An 18,616-nucleotide genomic window follows, 5' to 3' on the forward strand; every position below is an offset into this window, starting at 1 on the left:
TGGCCCAGCCTGCCCTCGATGAGACCAGAGGTCAGCTCTCAGGCACAGGAGCTTTGTTTCCCCACACTTTAGAGTCTGATGAAGAACTGATTCAGCAGCTTCATATGGAATATGATTCCTGGGGAACCAGGCCAGCCTGCCCTCCCTAAATCTTCCCGCATTTCCACCTTCCACAGTGATTATGCATCCTTCAAAAGAGATTCCTTCATTCCTTTGATCTAAAAATCTTTTCACACTTTGAGAGTCTCTATTACAATGCAAGTAGCCTCCGGATACGTAAATCCTCAAGACTTCTCAGCTCTCTCCTTAGGACAGTAGACCTGTTTTTGAGTTCCCTTAGGCCTCCTGGTCCTTGGGTCGGGGGAAGCTGAGGTACAAGTTACAGTTCCCCAATGCTGATGGCAACAATGGGTGTTGGGCAGAGTTGCTGTTTATGGTCTCTGCTTCTGCGAGTCTCTGAGAGCTCAGAAGAGACCAGCTTGAAAATGGAGCAGGTAAGACTTCTTGGTCTTCTCATTTGGGTGTGGTATGGGCCTTTGATAGGTGGCTCACTGAGACCAGCATCCTCCGGGAAGGAAACACAGAAGAGGCTCCTGGAAAGTTACTGGAGCCACTGGAGAGTATTAGAAAGGAATGCCAACACAGTCGTTCAGGCCAAAACCCATTATTAGGGTTAAAAACATCAGTTTTTCTTGAGTGGTTTATCTGTTGTTCACCAAGCAGCAAAAGTTTGGCAATATTTAATAGAGATGAAGATATATTTGTCTACAATCCAGCAACTCTACCCTACACTCACACTCTAGAAAAACTCACTAAGCACATAAAGAGGCATATAACAGGAATTATTTGTAACAGCAGAGAAAAAAAGGAAGAAAACAAAACAAAACAACCTAAATTTTCATCGACAGGAGAATGAATAAGTTGTGGTATATTCATTCAATGGAATTCTTTCCAATAATAAAAATGAAGTAGAAGTAGAGCTACATGTATCAACATGGATGATCCTACAAACACATCATGGAGCTAGAAAAGCAAGTTGTTGCAGGAGAATATCTATACTGCGATATCACTGATAAAAACTGTAAACTATGCAAGACCATACTATGTACTATTTATGAATACTATATATGACTATAAACACCAAATCCAAGATGGTCAAGTTCAATGGAGTGGGACCAGGGGGCAGTAGGGAGGCCTGGGAAGGAGGGGCTGTAACACATGGGCACCCAACTGTATTGGCCATGTTTTATTTATTGTGCTGGGAGGTGGGCACAAGGGTATTTTCATATTATTCTTAAAAATGTTTTGAATGATTTTATTTTGAGAAATAAAAATATGAAAATCTAAACAGCAACAACTGAGGATGCCATTGGCTTTTCCCAGGATGCCGGAATATGTGGGTATGAGTGTGTGTGTTTGTGTATGTGTGTATCTCTGTGTGAGTCTGAGATGGCGGAGGCGGGGAGGGGTCGTTGATGAGGGGCAGTGGGGAAGACCTTGAATACAACAGGCCACGTATGGCTCCTGGCAAGTTTTCTGGGTCGAATACTTATTCAGTAAAGTTCCTCTCTTCACATAATATTTGCCTATGTAAGAAGCTAAATATTCATTGAGTAATTAGCCAGTTCAAATTTGTGGTATAAAAAGACAATTTCTTCTAATTATAGGGATGTCAGTTAAAAGATGCCACACTAGGATGCCAGTCACTGCCAAGAGAGCCTTAATAAAATTCTCGCTGTGATTTAGATTCAAAACGGTAAAAAAAAAAAGACACCATTATTTTTGATAATTAAATATTTACCAGAGCTGAGAAAATAAATCACATTAATGTTTCAGGCTAATCAAAAGCTCTTTTAAAAGAAGTCCCTGTAAAGATATTGTTGCTCTAACAGCTTTGCTGCGAGGTTCAAAGAGTTTCTGGGCTAATACCAGCTCCATGGCTGACTTTCCTGGAGGGCTCTGACCACTCGTAACTTCACAGGCAGGCAGTCCTCACACATCCATCCCTCCTGGAGGCATTATTTAATTTATGGTTGCTTTTCTGCTTTGTAATTTTAAATAGTTCCATTGTTGTCCCCCCCACTTCCCGTTAGATTCTAAGTGTCATGACTATAGAGCTGTGTCTGTTTTAGGGGTGGAGGTAGGCATGGGAGAGAGGTATATCATCTCAAATCCAGTTCTCTATAAGGGAAGCTCAATAACCGCCTAATTAATACGTTAGTCGGTATGGTGGAAATGGCACCCTGATATGTGATCCAGCTTTGATCTGCCCCAATGGTGAGACTTCGCAAAGTTATTTAACCTCTCTCAGTCTCGCTTTTCTTCTGAAAAAACGGAGGTATATATAACTACTGTATAGGATTCTTGTGAAAATTCAATGAAGTAATAACTGGGAAAAAGGATTGTATGTTGTAATTTGTCACATAAGAGTAAAGCCTCATACAAACATAAAATAATATTATTACAGATGACAATGATATGTGTTGAAAATGAGGAGATTAAGGCAATTTAAACTCACTGCTCCTTATAATAATAGACTCATGGGCATTGTCGGCTCATCTTTCTCTTTACATCTAGGACCTGCCATCCCCGCCTTCGTAGGCAGTGGCCAGCATAGGAGCTATCCTGTCTCTGTTCAGCTCCTGGCCTTTCTCAGGACATTCTCCCATGAGCACAGCTGCTTGGTCCAGGGGTAGTACCTGACTCAGAGTAGGCCACTCTGAGAACTTTCTCAGGCTTTTAAAAGCAAGAACTGAGAAAGCCAGTTAGACCCTCCCTACTTAAAGATGCTATAAATAAGAAACACCCTAATTGTAGTATGTCAGTTAAGATTTGGTTTTGCTGCATTTAACTGAAATGTCCTCCCTCCGACTCCATGCCACAACAAGATAAAACGAAACAAAAAACAGAAGTTAAATAAAAAGACATATATGTTGCACTTAAGTAAAAGAAATTCAGAGGTAGGCAGAGCAGGGCCAGCCAGAGAGCTCCAAAGTCAGGCTCCTGTCTTTCTGCTTCTCCATCCTCTGCAGTTTCTAGCCTCCGAGTCATCTCATGTTTCAATTAGGGTGCAGAAGCTTTAGTGATCTTATTCGCTTTCCAGGGAGTTAGAAGGGCAAAAGGGAGGAAAAAAACATGTCCTTCCCTTTTTAGAAGCCTTAAATCTTTTGTTTACATCTCGTTGGCTAGAACTTAGTCACATGGCCAAGTCTAGCTGTAAAGAAAGCTGGGAAATGTAGTTTATTTTTGGGAAGCATTGCTGCCCAGTAAAACTGTGGTTCTGTCACTAGGGAGGAAAGGAAGAATGCATGTTGGACTAAGCTACTAGTAACCTCTGCTACTTGGAGTAACTCTGCTACATGGAAGCAGCTGGTCTATTGTGGCATCTGCTTTTTCTACGGTGTGGTTATTCAATCTTAGCTCTGGTTATAGGAAACACTCGGGATCCTTTTAAGAAATTCCTTCTTTTCTTCTTTTCATTAAGAAAACGGTAAGCCACTTACAATCATAAGGGTCCTGACATTCCTCTCCTCTAAGACCCCTTTACAGCTCCCTGTGGCACTAGACTTGAGAAATGGAGGAATTTACTGGTATTCAGCAATCCTTCTTCGAGACCTCAACTCACTCAGAGTCACATTAGAGCTGGTAGGGAGGGACCCTAAGACGCTGTAGGCCTAGAGGATGGGTGCCTGTGCTGTTTATTTGCCAAAATGTCATGGTACTTTGCCCTTTGAGCTACTCTCTGCTTCTTTAGGTCCCAAATCAGACTCCCTGGCTCTCTCCTTGGCTTTGGGTCCTGGAACACTGCAGATAACTTAGAGTTGGTTTCTGCTTTCTCGTTTCTTCCAGTGTTGTCTGAAATCACTGTTGTTTCTCCTCTCCATTCAGAAGCGCTGGGAGATAACTTGAGCTCCAGTGACTCAAGCTATGAAACTGCTTCCTCTTCTCCTGCTTGGCAGGACCCCAGGAGAGGTCTCCAGGTCATTGATCTGACTGCCTGGATAGTGCCAGGGACCAGAAAAGAGCAAGGTGGGAATACAGGAGAGAGGCTTTTTTCCTTTACAATTCTCTGGACACTTACACCACACCTCTGGTGACATCTAGCCTAAGGTTAGTTTCAGTCGACCTTGGGAGAATCTGGAGGTGTGTTTTGGGGGTAGGGCTAGACATCCTGAATATTATGTTTTGGTAAACCTAGTAACTGCATAGAAACAGAGCTCGCGCCACCCCACCCATACACCCCATCCCAGGGAGTCTGGAGATGGAGCTCAGAACTGATCACGGAGTTTGCAAGGGCAGGTCATTGTGGTTAGTTGATGGACATTTGAGACTGCATTTTGTGCTGAGTCTATGGGTAAAAAATACTTCCCTATAAGCTGATTTTATTGCTGCAATGAACCTCATCTCTGTGTCAGAAGGTCATCCTCTATAGCAATCATGTGACTGGGAATCAGAGAAAAGAGGAATCGACAGGCTTCCAGAAGTAATTTTATACACCTCTTGCCTCTACTCCATTAAATCCAATTGCCTAATAACTAACAATTATTGAGCACTCATTATCTGTAAGTACCATGCTAAGAGCATTATCTTATGTAATTGTCCAACAACCTTCTGAGTTCGGTAATATTAACATTCCAGTATAGCAGATGGGAAAACTGAGCCCCAGTCATCCATCAAGTCTACAGAGTTGGAATTCAAATTCAGTGCTAGTTTTATTCCCAAGGCTACCATGGTGAGTTGGACTCACCATGCTCTACCATCTTCTTCGATGTTTACTGAAGGTCCACTGTGTACCTAGAGCTGCTGGTTTCTAGATGCCATTGACAGGACCAGCTCCATCTGAAGGTTGTCATAACCACCTGCAGGGAGGCCCGCTTCATGCCCCCTTACCATAAAGTTCCAGTGTGTCGTGACCCAGAGCTAACACTGAGCAAGCCAATAGAAATGTAATGCAAGCCATATACGTATTTTACATATTTTAGTAGGCGTGTTAAAAAAATAAAAAGAAACAAGTATTAGTATAATTGATGCTGTCTGTATAAAATATTTAAATAACCGCATTACAACGATACATCGGTGCAGAGGAAAAAGGAATCATTCGAACAAAATCAATCCATTGACACCAACATAATCAGTGACGTGTTTTTAATCCTAGAAATAACACGTTCCCACCACATGTACTACGGTACGATAATAATATCTTATGGGATGCAACGGTTAAAGTGAAATGTGGTTCTATCAAAACAATAAAGGTGTATCTGATGCAAAAAGTTTTTACATTGTTTCCACTTTTTAATTTAAATAAAATAAAATAAAAATTTATTTCCTCGGTAGCATTAGCCACATTTCAAGTGCTCAATAGCCACACGTGGCTAGTGGCTAACATTTCAGACAGTGCAAATCTAGCATCTAAATGAAATTCTTTATGACGTTAATGCACATAACACGACCTGAACAGAGAGAAGACAGATTTGGCTGAAGGAGGGTATCTGGACAGAAGAGAAGTGGAGAATGACGCCAGGATGGGGTGAGGTCCACGGGCAAAGGGAAACCATTGTCAGTTTTTGAAACAGAAAATAATATAAAGGGGATGGTGCTTTAAGAAGATGAATCTGGATGCATGGAGCAGAGAGTGTTGTGAGGACACGGAATAGAGGCAGGAAGATCACATTGTGGGGAGGACAGATGATGAATCCATGAACTACAGTGAGAGTAGCCAGAAAAGGGAAAAAAAAAAAAGTCTCAGAAACCTCATGAAGAGGCACTCTGAGTCCGTGGCTGAATGTAAAAAGGGAACAAGAGATGCAGAAGAGCTGAATTTCACCCTGCGCTTTTAAATTTCAGTTGATAGAGAACAATACCACTGATAGAAATAGGGAAGTCAGGAGAGAAAGCGTGCTGGGGCCAGGGTGAGAGGAGATAGATGATGAGCTCGATTATTTACAGACTGAGTTTGTGGTAATCTCTTCCATTGTTTCTTCTTTCTTACCTCTCCTCCTCTCTCCTTCTCCCTCTTACCCTTCTTTTTCCTCCATTCTCTCGTTTTTCTGTCCCTTTCTTCTCTTGAAATAGATTCATTGAGCACCTATCACGTGCTAGAGACCAATAAGTTAAACAGGCATTTCTCAGGCCTGAGGAAGGACCATTGAAAGGGGTGGCGGGAACTTCTTGAAGACAACAAAATAAATGCTCTCTCTTACAAACATTCTCATTTGCCATACCTACCATAACAGTTAGAATTTGGCCTGAGTGAGGAGTGGAGGTGGCAGGATGAAATGAAAGTAAAAATCGATTGTGTTTCTTAGGCATTTAGTATGGCTCAGGCACAGTTCGAAACATCTCTGACTAGCATCCAACTTAGAGCTTATTTCTCATTTCATGGGCGAAGAAAATGAGGCACAGAGAGAGAAAGTAACTTACTTAGGGAAACGCCACTGGTGAGTGGAGGGCAGGATTTGACTACAGTGTGTGTCGAATATCCATTATGAGTTAGGTAAAAAGTGTCAATCACTTTGTTATCGGTTGATTTTTGCGTGCCCCCCTTTCATATATTGAAGCCCTAACCCCGATGTGATAGTATTTGGAGGAGGGGCTCTTCGGAGGTAATTAGGGTTAGGTGAAGTCATGAGGGTGTGACCTTTATGATGGGATTAGTGCCTGAATAAGAAGGGGTAGATGGAAGGATGTCGCTATGCACACACCAAAGAAAGGCCATGTGAGCCCACGGAGAGAAGGTGGCCCTCTGCAAGCTAGGAAGTGGGTCTTCAGCAGGAACTGACTCTTCTCACACCTTGATCTTAGACTTTCCAGTCTCCACAACTGGGAGAAAGGAATGTCTGTTGTTTAAGCCACTGGGTCTGTGGCATTTTGTTATAGCAGCCTGGGCTGACTAAGACAATCTACTTCAGGGGTGCCTCACCTCTCCAGATGTTTCCAAAGGGCAGTCTCTTCACACAGTGGGTGGCTCCCGAAAACCTCTGAGAGGTTTTCCCTCCCGCAGGCGGGTGGGGCCGGTGACTAGCAGGGCAGGGAGCTTGTGTGGGAAGCAAGGACTAACTTCCTCCTCCTCCCAGCAGAGGGAGAGGCAGGAGGGGGGTACACTCTTCAAGTACCTCTCATTGTTAATCGAGTGACTGTTCCCAAGGATCTGTTTTTCTGCTCTGAATGCTGTGTTTTGATGGTGTTGTTTTAATATAGTCACCCACCTGCAAGTACATCCCAGAAAAAAAAGGCCTTCAAGTGAAATAGGAGCTGGGGGAGCCAGAGGAGGGAGGAGGAGACAGGAAACACTGCACTGCTACCTTACAGCCGCTCAAGGGATTTACTCTAGGCTTTCAGAGCCGCGCGAATATTGCTTATTCATGTGCAATCTAATCCTCCATGCTGCCTGGAGGCTGAGGGCAACAGGGAGGACCTGGTTGGAGAGGACCACGGAGGGGCTTGAGGGTCTGCCCTGAGCAGGAGCACTGTGGGGCAGACCAGGCCTATGAATTCTGGGAGAGCTGACGGTAGAACAAATTGTCCCTGAAATGGCTCGGATGGGGGTGGGGGGAGTGAGTAAGTATGAGCTGGAGGTGGGATTGGTGATCAGATATAAGATCCCTCGGCAGGAAGATGGAGTGATGCCGAGTGTGGGGTTCAAAGATCCAGGGGACAGAAACGCCAGGAACCCCTCTGCCCTGCCCCCTTGGAAGGATGGCAGAGCCGCAGACTGATGCACACTCCCAGGCAGAGAACGACTTAATAACCCACTCGGCAGGTGATAGATCATCAGAAGAGGAGCAGCAGAGCTAGGCTTGGCCACCCCGAAGCTCTGACTTGATAACATGTGATAATTCACTTAGGGGCACCGAGAAGGAGAAGATTTCCCAACTGCGGCTAACCAGCATTGAAGACCTGAAAACAGCCACTTGGGACTGCTTTTATGTTCGGCTGTCGGCTCAGAAGCAAATGTCTAAGAGAACCTGGACACGGATCAAACAAATGTGCTGGGAACTGCATGCATGCACAAATCTGCTATTATATCCTGCTGAGGGCCTGTGTGCCCAGCCTGCTCCCCTCCAGCCACACAGGAGGAAAGAATCAGAAGAGGAAAGGACTCTCTGAAACAGTCGAGAGGGTCCACACTGCAGCTGGCCTGGGCTTTGGGGGCAATTCTAGCATAGAAAGATCATGCAGCAGCAAGCGATCACCTCTGTAGGACACAATAATTGAGTAGAAAGATAAGAGCCCTTTTTTGACGAGCAGAAGCTAAGGGACCGGTTGCCAGAGGCCCACTCTCTGGTCACAGGGACCTTTGACAGTGTAGGTGTGGAGAGCTGGGCTAAATGAGAACCTTACTTTCTGTGGGGAAAGGGAAGGGCTCCCTAGAGCCACTGGGCAGAGGTGAAGAAGACATCTCTACCAATCCGTCTGTTGTTCCTTTCCTCCACTGCCTGCCAAGAAATAACCTGCAACGGTTTCATTTAAACCAAAAACTGAGTTGGCCTGGGGCAATCAATCCTTGGGGTATTCTAGCCATGGAAAGATGTATGCCACCTTAGGATTGTTCCACGTAAGATGAAGAACAGAGCAGGTGTTCGGTGTCATAAGAATAATAGAAATAGCAGTAGATATCACTACTGAATGTTTGCCATGTGCCAGACACTGTGCTAAATGCTTTGTGAACATAGTCACATTTTGTGCCCCGTACTCTGAGTGTTGACATATTCCTCCTCTGACCTTACAAATACTCATAACCGCATTCCCTAGAACTGAGGCATTTGGGAACATTTACTGAAAATGAGCCCCGGTAATCTCTGAGCAGGGATGTATTACCTTGGGTTGGCTCCAGGTGAATTATTAACTTACTGATATCTTTATTGGCTGGCTCATGGCAGGTGAGGATGGAAAACTGAAAAGCAACCGAATAGGTGAGGGTGATAAGACACCTGACGAGGCTTCAATACTGTGGCAACACTATGTAGTTTATAAACAGTAGCTTGTCCTTAGGGAAATATTCTAGGTTGACAAAAGTACACGAGAAGGTAAATATTTTAGCCACCATTTTACATATGAAGCTACTGAGGTTGAGAGAAGTGGAGCCATTATCCCAGAGTCACACAGCAAGCAAGTTGCCCAATCAAGATTTGAATCCATGTCTATCTGGCACCAAAACTACACATCTCTCCCCTCTAGACCAAACCCCAGCTCAGAGGAAGGTATTAACAACCACATCCTGAATACAAGAGAGACATTCAGCTTAGCAGAGTCTACACCTTCTGATAGATATTGCTTTGAGGATGAATAAAAATAGGGAAGTGTTCTGTTGCTTCTAATAGAAAATACCTTTATAGACTGGAGGGTCATTTCCTAAACCAATTACTCTTTTCCCTGGCTGAGTCACAGTTATAGACTCTCAGAGATAGAAAGGGTGTTAGAGGACATCTAGTTCAATCCCCTCTTCTTACAGAAGGAAAAGAGGCCCAGACAGAATAACCAGGTTGTTGAGGTAAGTGACATGATTGAGACTAGGACTCAGGGATTCTGACTCTTAGGCTCAGGCTCTTTCCATAGCTCTGTGAACTTTCTTACATCTTTGGGTTCTTCTTACCATGAAGGACACATGGCAACTTACCCCTATCTCTTTTAGGCTAAAGATGGAACTTTCACAATATATCTTTCTCCTCTCCGTACTCTTTCCCCTCTTCCCATCCAACTAACTGGACAGATAGTTTGACACCAGCACAGTCTACCTGAGACAAGGACGAGGGCATACATTTTCACAATTCCTGGATTGTGACGATATTGACATTGGTTTTTTGAAAAGTATCTTTAAGACTTACATAAAACTATAATAATTAAGATAGAGTTCTACAGATGAGATGATAGACATGTAGACCAATTGAACACAGTACATACAGTCTAGACTCAGGCCCCCATACATATTCAGTTGCCTCATTTATGGTAAAGATGATTCTGCAATATTGTGGGGGAAAGGATGGCCTTTAGCAATAAGTGGTGCTAAGTCAACTAGATATTCTAATTGGAAAAAAATGTTTTTAATCCCTACCTCATACCAAACAGATAAGTTGTAGTTCTAAATGAGAAAGGTAAAGTGATAAAAGCTTTTAGAAAAAACATAGAGGGATATCTTTAGGACTGAGGCTAGGTAAGATTTCTTCAGTAGGATGTGAAAAGCTTAACCATAGGGGAAAAATTGATTAGCTAAACCACATTAAAATTCATAACTTTAATTGATCAAAAAACATAACTAAGAAAGCAGAAAGGCAAGCCACAGAATTGGAGAATATATTTGCAAAACTTAACTATCAAAGGATTCATATCCAGAATTTGTATTTCAATAGAAAAATGGGCAAAGGACACTTGAATTGGCCTTTCTCAAAAGAAGATCTGCAAGTGACCAATAAACATTTGGTAATCAGGGATATATAGATTAAAATCACAGTGAAATATCATGACATTTCCACCAGAATGGTTAAAATAAAAACGGACAGACAATACCACGTATCAGTGAGGGTGTGGAACAATTAGGACTCTTGAATACTACTGAATAATACTTCAAGCCTGCCATTGTGCCAGATTTTACAGGCATTAACCCATGTAATCCTTCCAACCATCCTCTGAGGTAGGCGTTAGGTTCTCCATTTTACAGATGAGAACTGGAACAACCATTTTGGAAAACAGTTTGGCAGCATCTACTGGTGCACATGTACACGTACCTTATAGCTAACAGAAAGGCATAGGCATATTTACCGAAAGACACACACACACACACACACACACATACACAAGAATGTTCATGGAAGCATTTTAATGAAAGCTAAATACTGGAAACAACCCAAATATTTATCGACAATAGAATGGATTACTAAATTGAATATATGCACACTCTCGTTTCTATATAGAAACGAGAAAAGGAACTAGCCAGCGCAGCCGCATGGATAAATCTCACAGCTTTGATGGCGAATGAACAAAAATAGACACAGCAGAGAACGTACCATACGATTCCATTTATGTAAAAGTCCGAAGCAGGTAAAACTGATCTGTAATGTTAGAAGTCAAGGTAGTGGTTACCCTTGAAGGGAGTTGGTGATTCAGGGACAGAAAGGGGGCCTCTGAGAGGGGAAGGGGGTAGAAACACATTATTTCTTGGTCTGGTTTCTGGGCATATGGATGTGTACATTTGGTGACAATTCATTGAGTTGTACATTTATCTTAAGCTACAACGAGAAACATCATCGCTTTTTTTCTCTTATAAAATGGAGAAGAGTGAGGAGAAAGGAAAGTAACATCTGCTTGTACAAACTTCAAGCCTGCCATTGTGCCAGATTTTACAGGCATTAACCCATGTAATCCTCCCAACCATCCTCCGAGGTAGCCGTTAGGTTCTCCATTTTACAGATGAGGAAACCGAGACTCAGAAAGGGTACTCGTCCAAGGCCACGCCATTAGCAAGTGCCGGAACCAGATTTACCCAGGATTCAAATCCAGGTTTGTCTGGGTCCCGAGCTGAACTCATCTTTCCTCCACATCATGGCATTTTCAAGGAAAAAGCACTAGAGCTAGAGTCAGAAAATCTGATTTTGAATCCTAACACTGTCACTCACACGTTGTATGACCTTGGGTAAATCACTTAATCTAGCCGGTCCTTCCATTTGCACCTGTGGTTTGGGGAATTTCTGTGGGGGTGGAGAGGGTTATGCTGGTAGAAGCTGTGACAGTGTCCACAAAAGCACATAACAGAGCCCTGCGTTCAGCAGATACATAATATTTTTTGTTTTGTCTAAACCCTACTAGGCATTCATGCCCTTCCTAGCAGGGGTGTGGAGCTCAAAGCAAAATTCACCATGCCCCTCTCCCTGGTGTCACTACTCTAGTAAATTCAGATGAAAATGAACATCAAGGGCAAGTTGGGTGGGAAAAAGAGCAGTGTTCAGCCTGAGGGCGTGTGCGACAGTGGGCAAAAGGCCTTGCTTTGGTGTTGAGGGGGTTTCCGAGCCAACCTCATGTAAATGAATTTCAGGTTTGTTGTAACACCAGCTGGCAAAGTCGAGTCTATTTTCTCCCCTTGAGCTGTCTCCTTCATAGGCGACGGTGGGAACGTGGAGAAGAAACCTCCCCAACCTGCTAGAATCACTCTCTTAAGCACAGAGGAACCTGCAACCTCCTTCACAACAGAACTGAGTTAAACTTTTTTTTTTTTTTAAGTCCTTTAAGAATAGTCAGGAAAATGGATGGAAGGTAAATAGCATCTGTATTTGTTCAACATTCTGTCACCTGTCCCCAAGTTTCCTTATGTCTGCTGAAAAACTGGGAGCTCCTGGGGTGGGAGGGGGAGTGAGAGTGGGGAGGGGGAGGTGGTGCCCTTCAGGGCAGGATGCACAGATGGGGTTTTTTATGAACTTATGACCATGCTCCTGTTCTGTAGGTGAGGCGCATGAAACAGAAATGCCAGGTCCATGCTCCAAAGACCTCCTTCCCTTTTTAAAGGCTCAGAGATCAGCGCTATGGGGTGGGTGAGGGGGAAAGCGAGAGTTTTAAGAAGAAGGAATGGGGAACGGTGAGCAGGAGCCAAGCCCCCTGTCAGCGTGCCCCCACCCTACCCCTTGGTCCTAACAGAAGTCTTCATTTCTCTGTTTCTAAATTGCACACATTGATCTGCTGTGTACAAAGTTGCAAAGCAAGTTGGCAGGAGCACTGGAGTGTATCAGGTCTACTAGGAAATAAATATACTTGGGTTTTTAGTTTAAATGAATTGAGAGCTAGGGAATGGCTTGACAGCTATGGGGAGCCCAAGTGTCTGTTTCCCACCAAACAAGTCCCTTTGTAGGTTGGAACTGTCAGTCAATGCTGCCCCATGGGTACCTGCCCCTGGAGACAGATGTCCCCACCCAGGCTGCTGACCTGTCACTGTGGAGAAAAGGTGTGGATGAGAGAGAGGCCAGGGTGGCTGGCTGCTGAGAGGGGAGTTGTTTTTTTTTTTAACACTTCTCTGACCTCTTCCCATTCAAGGTCTTATCTCTAAAGGGAAGGATAGAGGCTGGGGGTGCCCAAGAACAGAGCTTGGCCCAGCGCTCTGGGCTCTTCACACTTCAGTAACCTGGGTACGGCCTGTCTGCTCTTCTACCTTTTCTAATATTAATATCTTGATTAATTCCAGACCAATTTTTTTTTTCCTTATTTCCTAGCCTTTGCAAACCACCTACTCCTCTCTGAGTGACTTTGATTGAAGTTTGACGTTTTCAGGTTCAGCTGTTTTTCTAGTTACTTGTTATTAGAAAATGTAGCAATTTCCCCCCAGTAAAGGCCTTTCCTCCCTCCCTTCTTTTTCCTTTCCCCTCCCTTCTCCACTTCTCCTTGTGTGTCATAACTTTAAAAAGGCCTGCAAGATATAGTTATTTATTCTTCCTCATCCTTCCCTTGATTTTGGGCTGAGGCCAAAACTTGGGGGAAACAAAGAGGCAGCCATCCAAATAGTCTCCTTCAAAGCACCAGTGTTTGTTCCTGTGATCCGCCCTCCTGGTGCTGCATCTTGGGGTGGGGGTGGGGAAGTAGGGACATAAAGTGGCAAGGAGTATGCTCAGCACTTGCCACGGCACGGGCATCCCTACCCCGTGGCCCAGCACCGAGTGGTTATGAGAGACCTCTTGTGTTGGAAGCCATCAGTGCAGAGGGATCCTCCTCAGAAGGTAATCGCTGACTCCCAGGGTCAGCCTTGCTGAAATTTATAGCTCCACTCAATAAAGCTATTGTGTGGTTCCTTAGGAAGCCATGGGGTGGATTAGTTTTTGGGAACCTGGTGACATGGAACTCAGGTAGGCGCAGGGGAACCCCTGCTGGGCCAGGCATAGACAGAGAGGTCGGTGTTCCCTTCCTCTCCTTGTCCTCCCAGCTCTACCTCTCTTCAGAAAGAGGCCATGGATGCCTGCATGCTCTCAGGAATGCTGAGAAACTTGGCTTCAGATCTCTGCTCTAAATGTGATGAGAAGGCCCGGGATGGAGTATTTGCTTGGAGCGAACAGGTGAAAGGTGCTGCTCCCTAAAAGAGAGCAGGAATTCTTTCTCCCAAACCAGCCATACTTCATTAATGAATCAAGACAGAGGTTCTTCCCAGTCTACTTTTACTGGGCCTTCCGGATTTTTTGCCAGATTTATTTTATTGCTATTCTGAGAAGGACACACACACACACACACACACCCCTCAGCAATCAAAGGTATAATGAAAAAAGATTGGTTTCAGAAAGCTGAGGAGGTCAGAGCACAGGCCCAGAGCCTAATCTGGAATTTCCCTGCAGGGCAGATGAAAGCTGTGGAGTCCAGAGTGGAGACCACCCGCTTCACCTGACTGACCCTGGCCTTCAGCCTTCCTCAACCGGACTCCATGGTTTCTCCTCTCCAGGGAGAGCAGAGCTGAGGTCAGTAGATACTGCCTGGGGCAAGCAGCTGAAAGGCAGGCCAGGGCTGTGCTGGGGGCCCAGGTGGGTGGGGGCCCAGGACTACTGCAGGCTTGGCTGGGGAGGCAGTGGGGAAGACAGGCGGGGAGAGACAGGGTCCAGGCTGCCCTGCAGAGGGGGAGACTCCACTTCAGGTGTCGTTTAGGATGAAGGGCTCAGTCCCAGTTCCAGGCAGCTGCCTGAGGCAGGGCTATGAGATCTCTCCTCAGACTGGTCTTTGGGATGACGTGGACAGAGACCCACAACAGGGGCCCAACCAGTGAAGAGGCCCAGCGCTGGCAGGAGCTCAGCCCCTCTTAGCTCTAGCCATTATCAACACAGATTTTCCCCCTGCCTCAACGAGGCTCAAATTAATCACTTCCGTCTCAAAATTCAAAAGGAAAAACTGTAACCACTCCCACTGATTCTTGAGGTCTGCTCAGAGCTGCTGCAGCCCTGCTCAGGGAGAGTTCGCGGGGCATTCCCAGCTTGGAGTTCACGCAGGCATAGTCTGTGCATGTAAATGCTGTGTCCTGTGGCCATTTTGGTGTTGTAAGGGGTATATTTGTTAAATTCTAGTCAATATCCAAGGGGCCCTGTGTTTACTCCAGTAGGAAACCAGATAGAACTGATCAATGCAAGAAGGACTCTAGTTAACTCCTGAGGGAACACAATATAAACAGCAGCATTTAACTCTATGTAAAAATCCCCACCCCATCCCCCTGAATTTGGTTAGGGTGGCTGCCAGCAGGCCTGTGCAGCAAGCTAGGGCTGTCTGGGGGAGCCAAGCTCCCTCTTCGAGGGCAGCAATAGACAGAAGACCTCCTGGAAATTAGAGCCTGGCTGGATTCTGAATCTGGCTCAGGTTCCACAGTAGCTGTGGGCCTTTGGCAAGTCAGTTGACCTCCCTGGCCCTCAGTCTCTTCATCAGAAGAGTAATCACTAATGTTGAAATCCACTTCACAGCTCATCATGGGCTTTCGTGATCTCACTTGATATTTACCACCCTTCGAGGTGGGCATCATTATCACTGTTTCTGTTTCACAGATAAAGAAAATGTAGTTCAGAGAAATTACATGACTTAATAAGGCCACAGGCAGATAGAACCACAGAGTCTTAAATCCAGGTCTTCTGTCCTATATGTTTTCTTCTAGGCCAGAGGTCCCCAATCCCTGGGCTACAGGACGATACCGGTCCATGGCCTGTTAGGAACTGGGCTGCACAGCAGGTGAGCGGCGGGCAAACATATGAAGCTTCATCTGTATTTGCAGCCGTTCCCCAGCTCTAACATTGCCACCTCAGCTCCACCTCAGATCATCAGACGTTAGGTTGTCATAAGAGCCCCTGTCCCTAGTGCCAAAATGGTTGAGGACTGCTGCCCTAGGCCATACCATTTCTTGAAGGACTTTACATAATATTACCTCACATGATGCATCTAACCCCATGAGATAGTTACTATTGTTTACCAATTACAAAGTAAGTGACTGGTCCAAGGTCATATAGACTGTCCAAGTCCTACCAGTCGACACATTTGCTTGTTCAGATCATCAGACTTTTCAAGGGAGGAGAATTTGGAATTGCTTGTATCTGATGTCTTTTCTATGTAAAACACACTGTGAAACCTTAATTTTCTGTTTCAACTCCACCCTTTTGAAGAATTCCTTTCTTCCATACCACCATGGTCACAAATTAAAGTTCAATGCATCTAGATGAAAGAGCAGTGGGAAGGAAGCATGGAGAGGTTGGAGTGGGGGGTGGTGCTGAGAGTAGCTACACTCTCCCTTGATCATGTTTTTCTGCTCTCTCACCTCTGCCCTTCCTGGTTCAGGAATATCCCCTTCTGGTCTTAGGGACAATCCTTCAAGGAGCAGCTATTCATTCCCGCAACTATTCCTCTAGATTGTCCATGGAGCTCACCAACCAGCTCCCCGGGATCCTTATTAGACAACAGATTCTGTAGACTTTATTAGCTCCCCAAGGCCAGGGTTACGCACCTCACCAGACTTCTCCCTGGTATAAATTCACCACAGAGTCAAACTCTGACTTTTATTATTTTAGTTATGACTGAGCTTGGGTCTCTTACTTGCAGAGTGGTGGTTAGCTGGAGCCATGTCTCAGGGGAGCTGCTCCAAGACTTATTTGAGAGAAGATTTCTCTCCCTCCTTTGAAAAGGGGGCAGCCAATAGAGACCTCCTTCACCAACATCATCTCCTAATGTCCACTTTTTTTTTTTTTTTTACCTTGCATAGGGAGACTGGAAGAGTTAGGTAGGGCTTTCTGATTATTATTAATAGTGATTTCTTACATAGATTGTTTCATGTGTAGTTTACAGACAGCATTCATACACACTACCTTATCTAATCCTCAAAATCAATGTGGGGTATAGAATTACTTTTATCCCTGTCTGGAACCTAGAAAGTCCAAGTGATTTGTCCAAGATCATGAACTAGAAAAAGTCCAGACCTTATTTTATTTTATTTTATTTTATTTTATTTTATTTTATTTTATTTTATTTTATTTTATTTTATTTTATTTTTACTTAAGCAGAGTCGTTTCTCAAGCTCTCCTTTGAAATATTGTAAAGGTGAATCTTGGGATGCACTGTTCTTGGGGACTGTGGTGTCCTATTGGTCCATCTCCATTTTATGAAAGAACCAGCTGTGGCTCGGGAGGTAAAAGGTTTCGGGGCCTCAACAAGAGACATTGGTCTGTCTATCCCAGGATGTAGGGCAACACTTCTCACACAGTGGGATCCCATAAATGTTTGATGTATAAATGAATGAATGAATAATTGAACGGCTATATATCAGCTTTCCTGATTCCTACTCAAACGTGCTCCCCCTACACCACTCTCATTCTTGCACTTTCATTGATCTGAAAATCTGAAAATCAGTGTTCAGACCTGAAAAATAAAACACCAATGGACTTTTTGTTGACTGAAAACACAAGAAGCAGCTAGGGAGGAGGGGAGAGGAGAGAGACTTTCTAGGTGGAGAAATTAAGGCAGGGACTTGATTTGCGCTGCGGTTGAAGGACGTCCTGCGCAAGGAGCTGTCCCCGATGCTTCCCTGACTTCCTGATCTCTGGGGTGGGGGAGGCGAGAGCCAATCCCATCCTTTCTGCAGGGCCTGGTGGACACACAGCCTTTGGCATCCAGCCAGAGCCCGTGCTTCAGAACAGAGGAAAACCACTAAGCAGGAAATGTGGCCGCCTTGTTCAAAAATCTCTTCTGAATTTCATATGTGACAAACCACTCTTCATAAACCTGAGAACTGCCCATCGTCACTGGGGTGAGAGAAGCAATGCTGCTGAGGGGGAAAAACAATTAGAATACAATTAGTGTTATAAAAGCTGGACATAAATATTTGAGTTCCCTCTCTGGAGAGGAGGGACAAGATGACAGCTCACAATTCCTTGTATTGACAAAAGAGGAAACAGTCCATGAAACTGGTCATTTGCCTGGGTATTTTTATCTATCAGATCCAAGAGTTGGAACAAGGGAAGCATGAATGATTGGATTAGCAGCCCAGCCTTTCTGTGCTTTTGCAGCATCAGCAAGATGCAATTACTGCAACCCTCAGATGGACGTGGGCATGCACACGCAGACACACACACAGCCAACATGGGTGGGCATACGTCCACACAACTAGGCATAAATGACCACAGGCTCAGACGCACCCCTCCGACAACAGTAAAGAAAGGACTTCTCCGCCAAGGCAAGATGTAGAAAAACATGAATATTTCCCCTCAGAGTTCTTCTTCCTTATTCTTGGAGGAGAATGACAGAGGCAAGGGCATCATATAATTTCCTGTATCTCTCTCAAGGGCCCAAACCCTTCGTGATGCCCTTTGAGTTGGTATCATTTGTGCCTTGGCCTTTCCTTTCAAGCGTCCATTTGGTTGTTCCTTGGGTGGTCTTGGCTCCACAACATACTCAATGTGGCAAAGCCTGTTCATTTGGCAGCCCAACCCCTCCAGTGCCTAGATTCTCTGTTCCCACTCTCTGCAGCTCCAGGGCACCTCCATGCCCCTAGTGGGGTTGATTGAGGCAGAGGGTGAACATGGGAATTGCAAATGCCCTGCACTGTTTGGGACAGACTCCCCTTCCCCCCACCCACCCTGTAGGCATATGCAACCACCTGGCACCTACACCCACCAGCAGGAAGCAGAGCTCCCCTTGC

Source organism: Pteropus medius, unplaced genomic scaffold (assembly GCF_902729225.1).
Source record: "Pteropus medius unplaced genomic scaffold, Ma_sr-lr_union100, whole genome shotgun sequence".
Lineage (NCBI taxonomy): Eukaryota > Metazoa > Chordata > Mammalia > Chiroptera > Pteropodidae > Pteropus > Pteropus medius.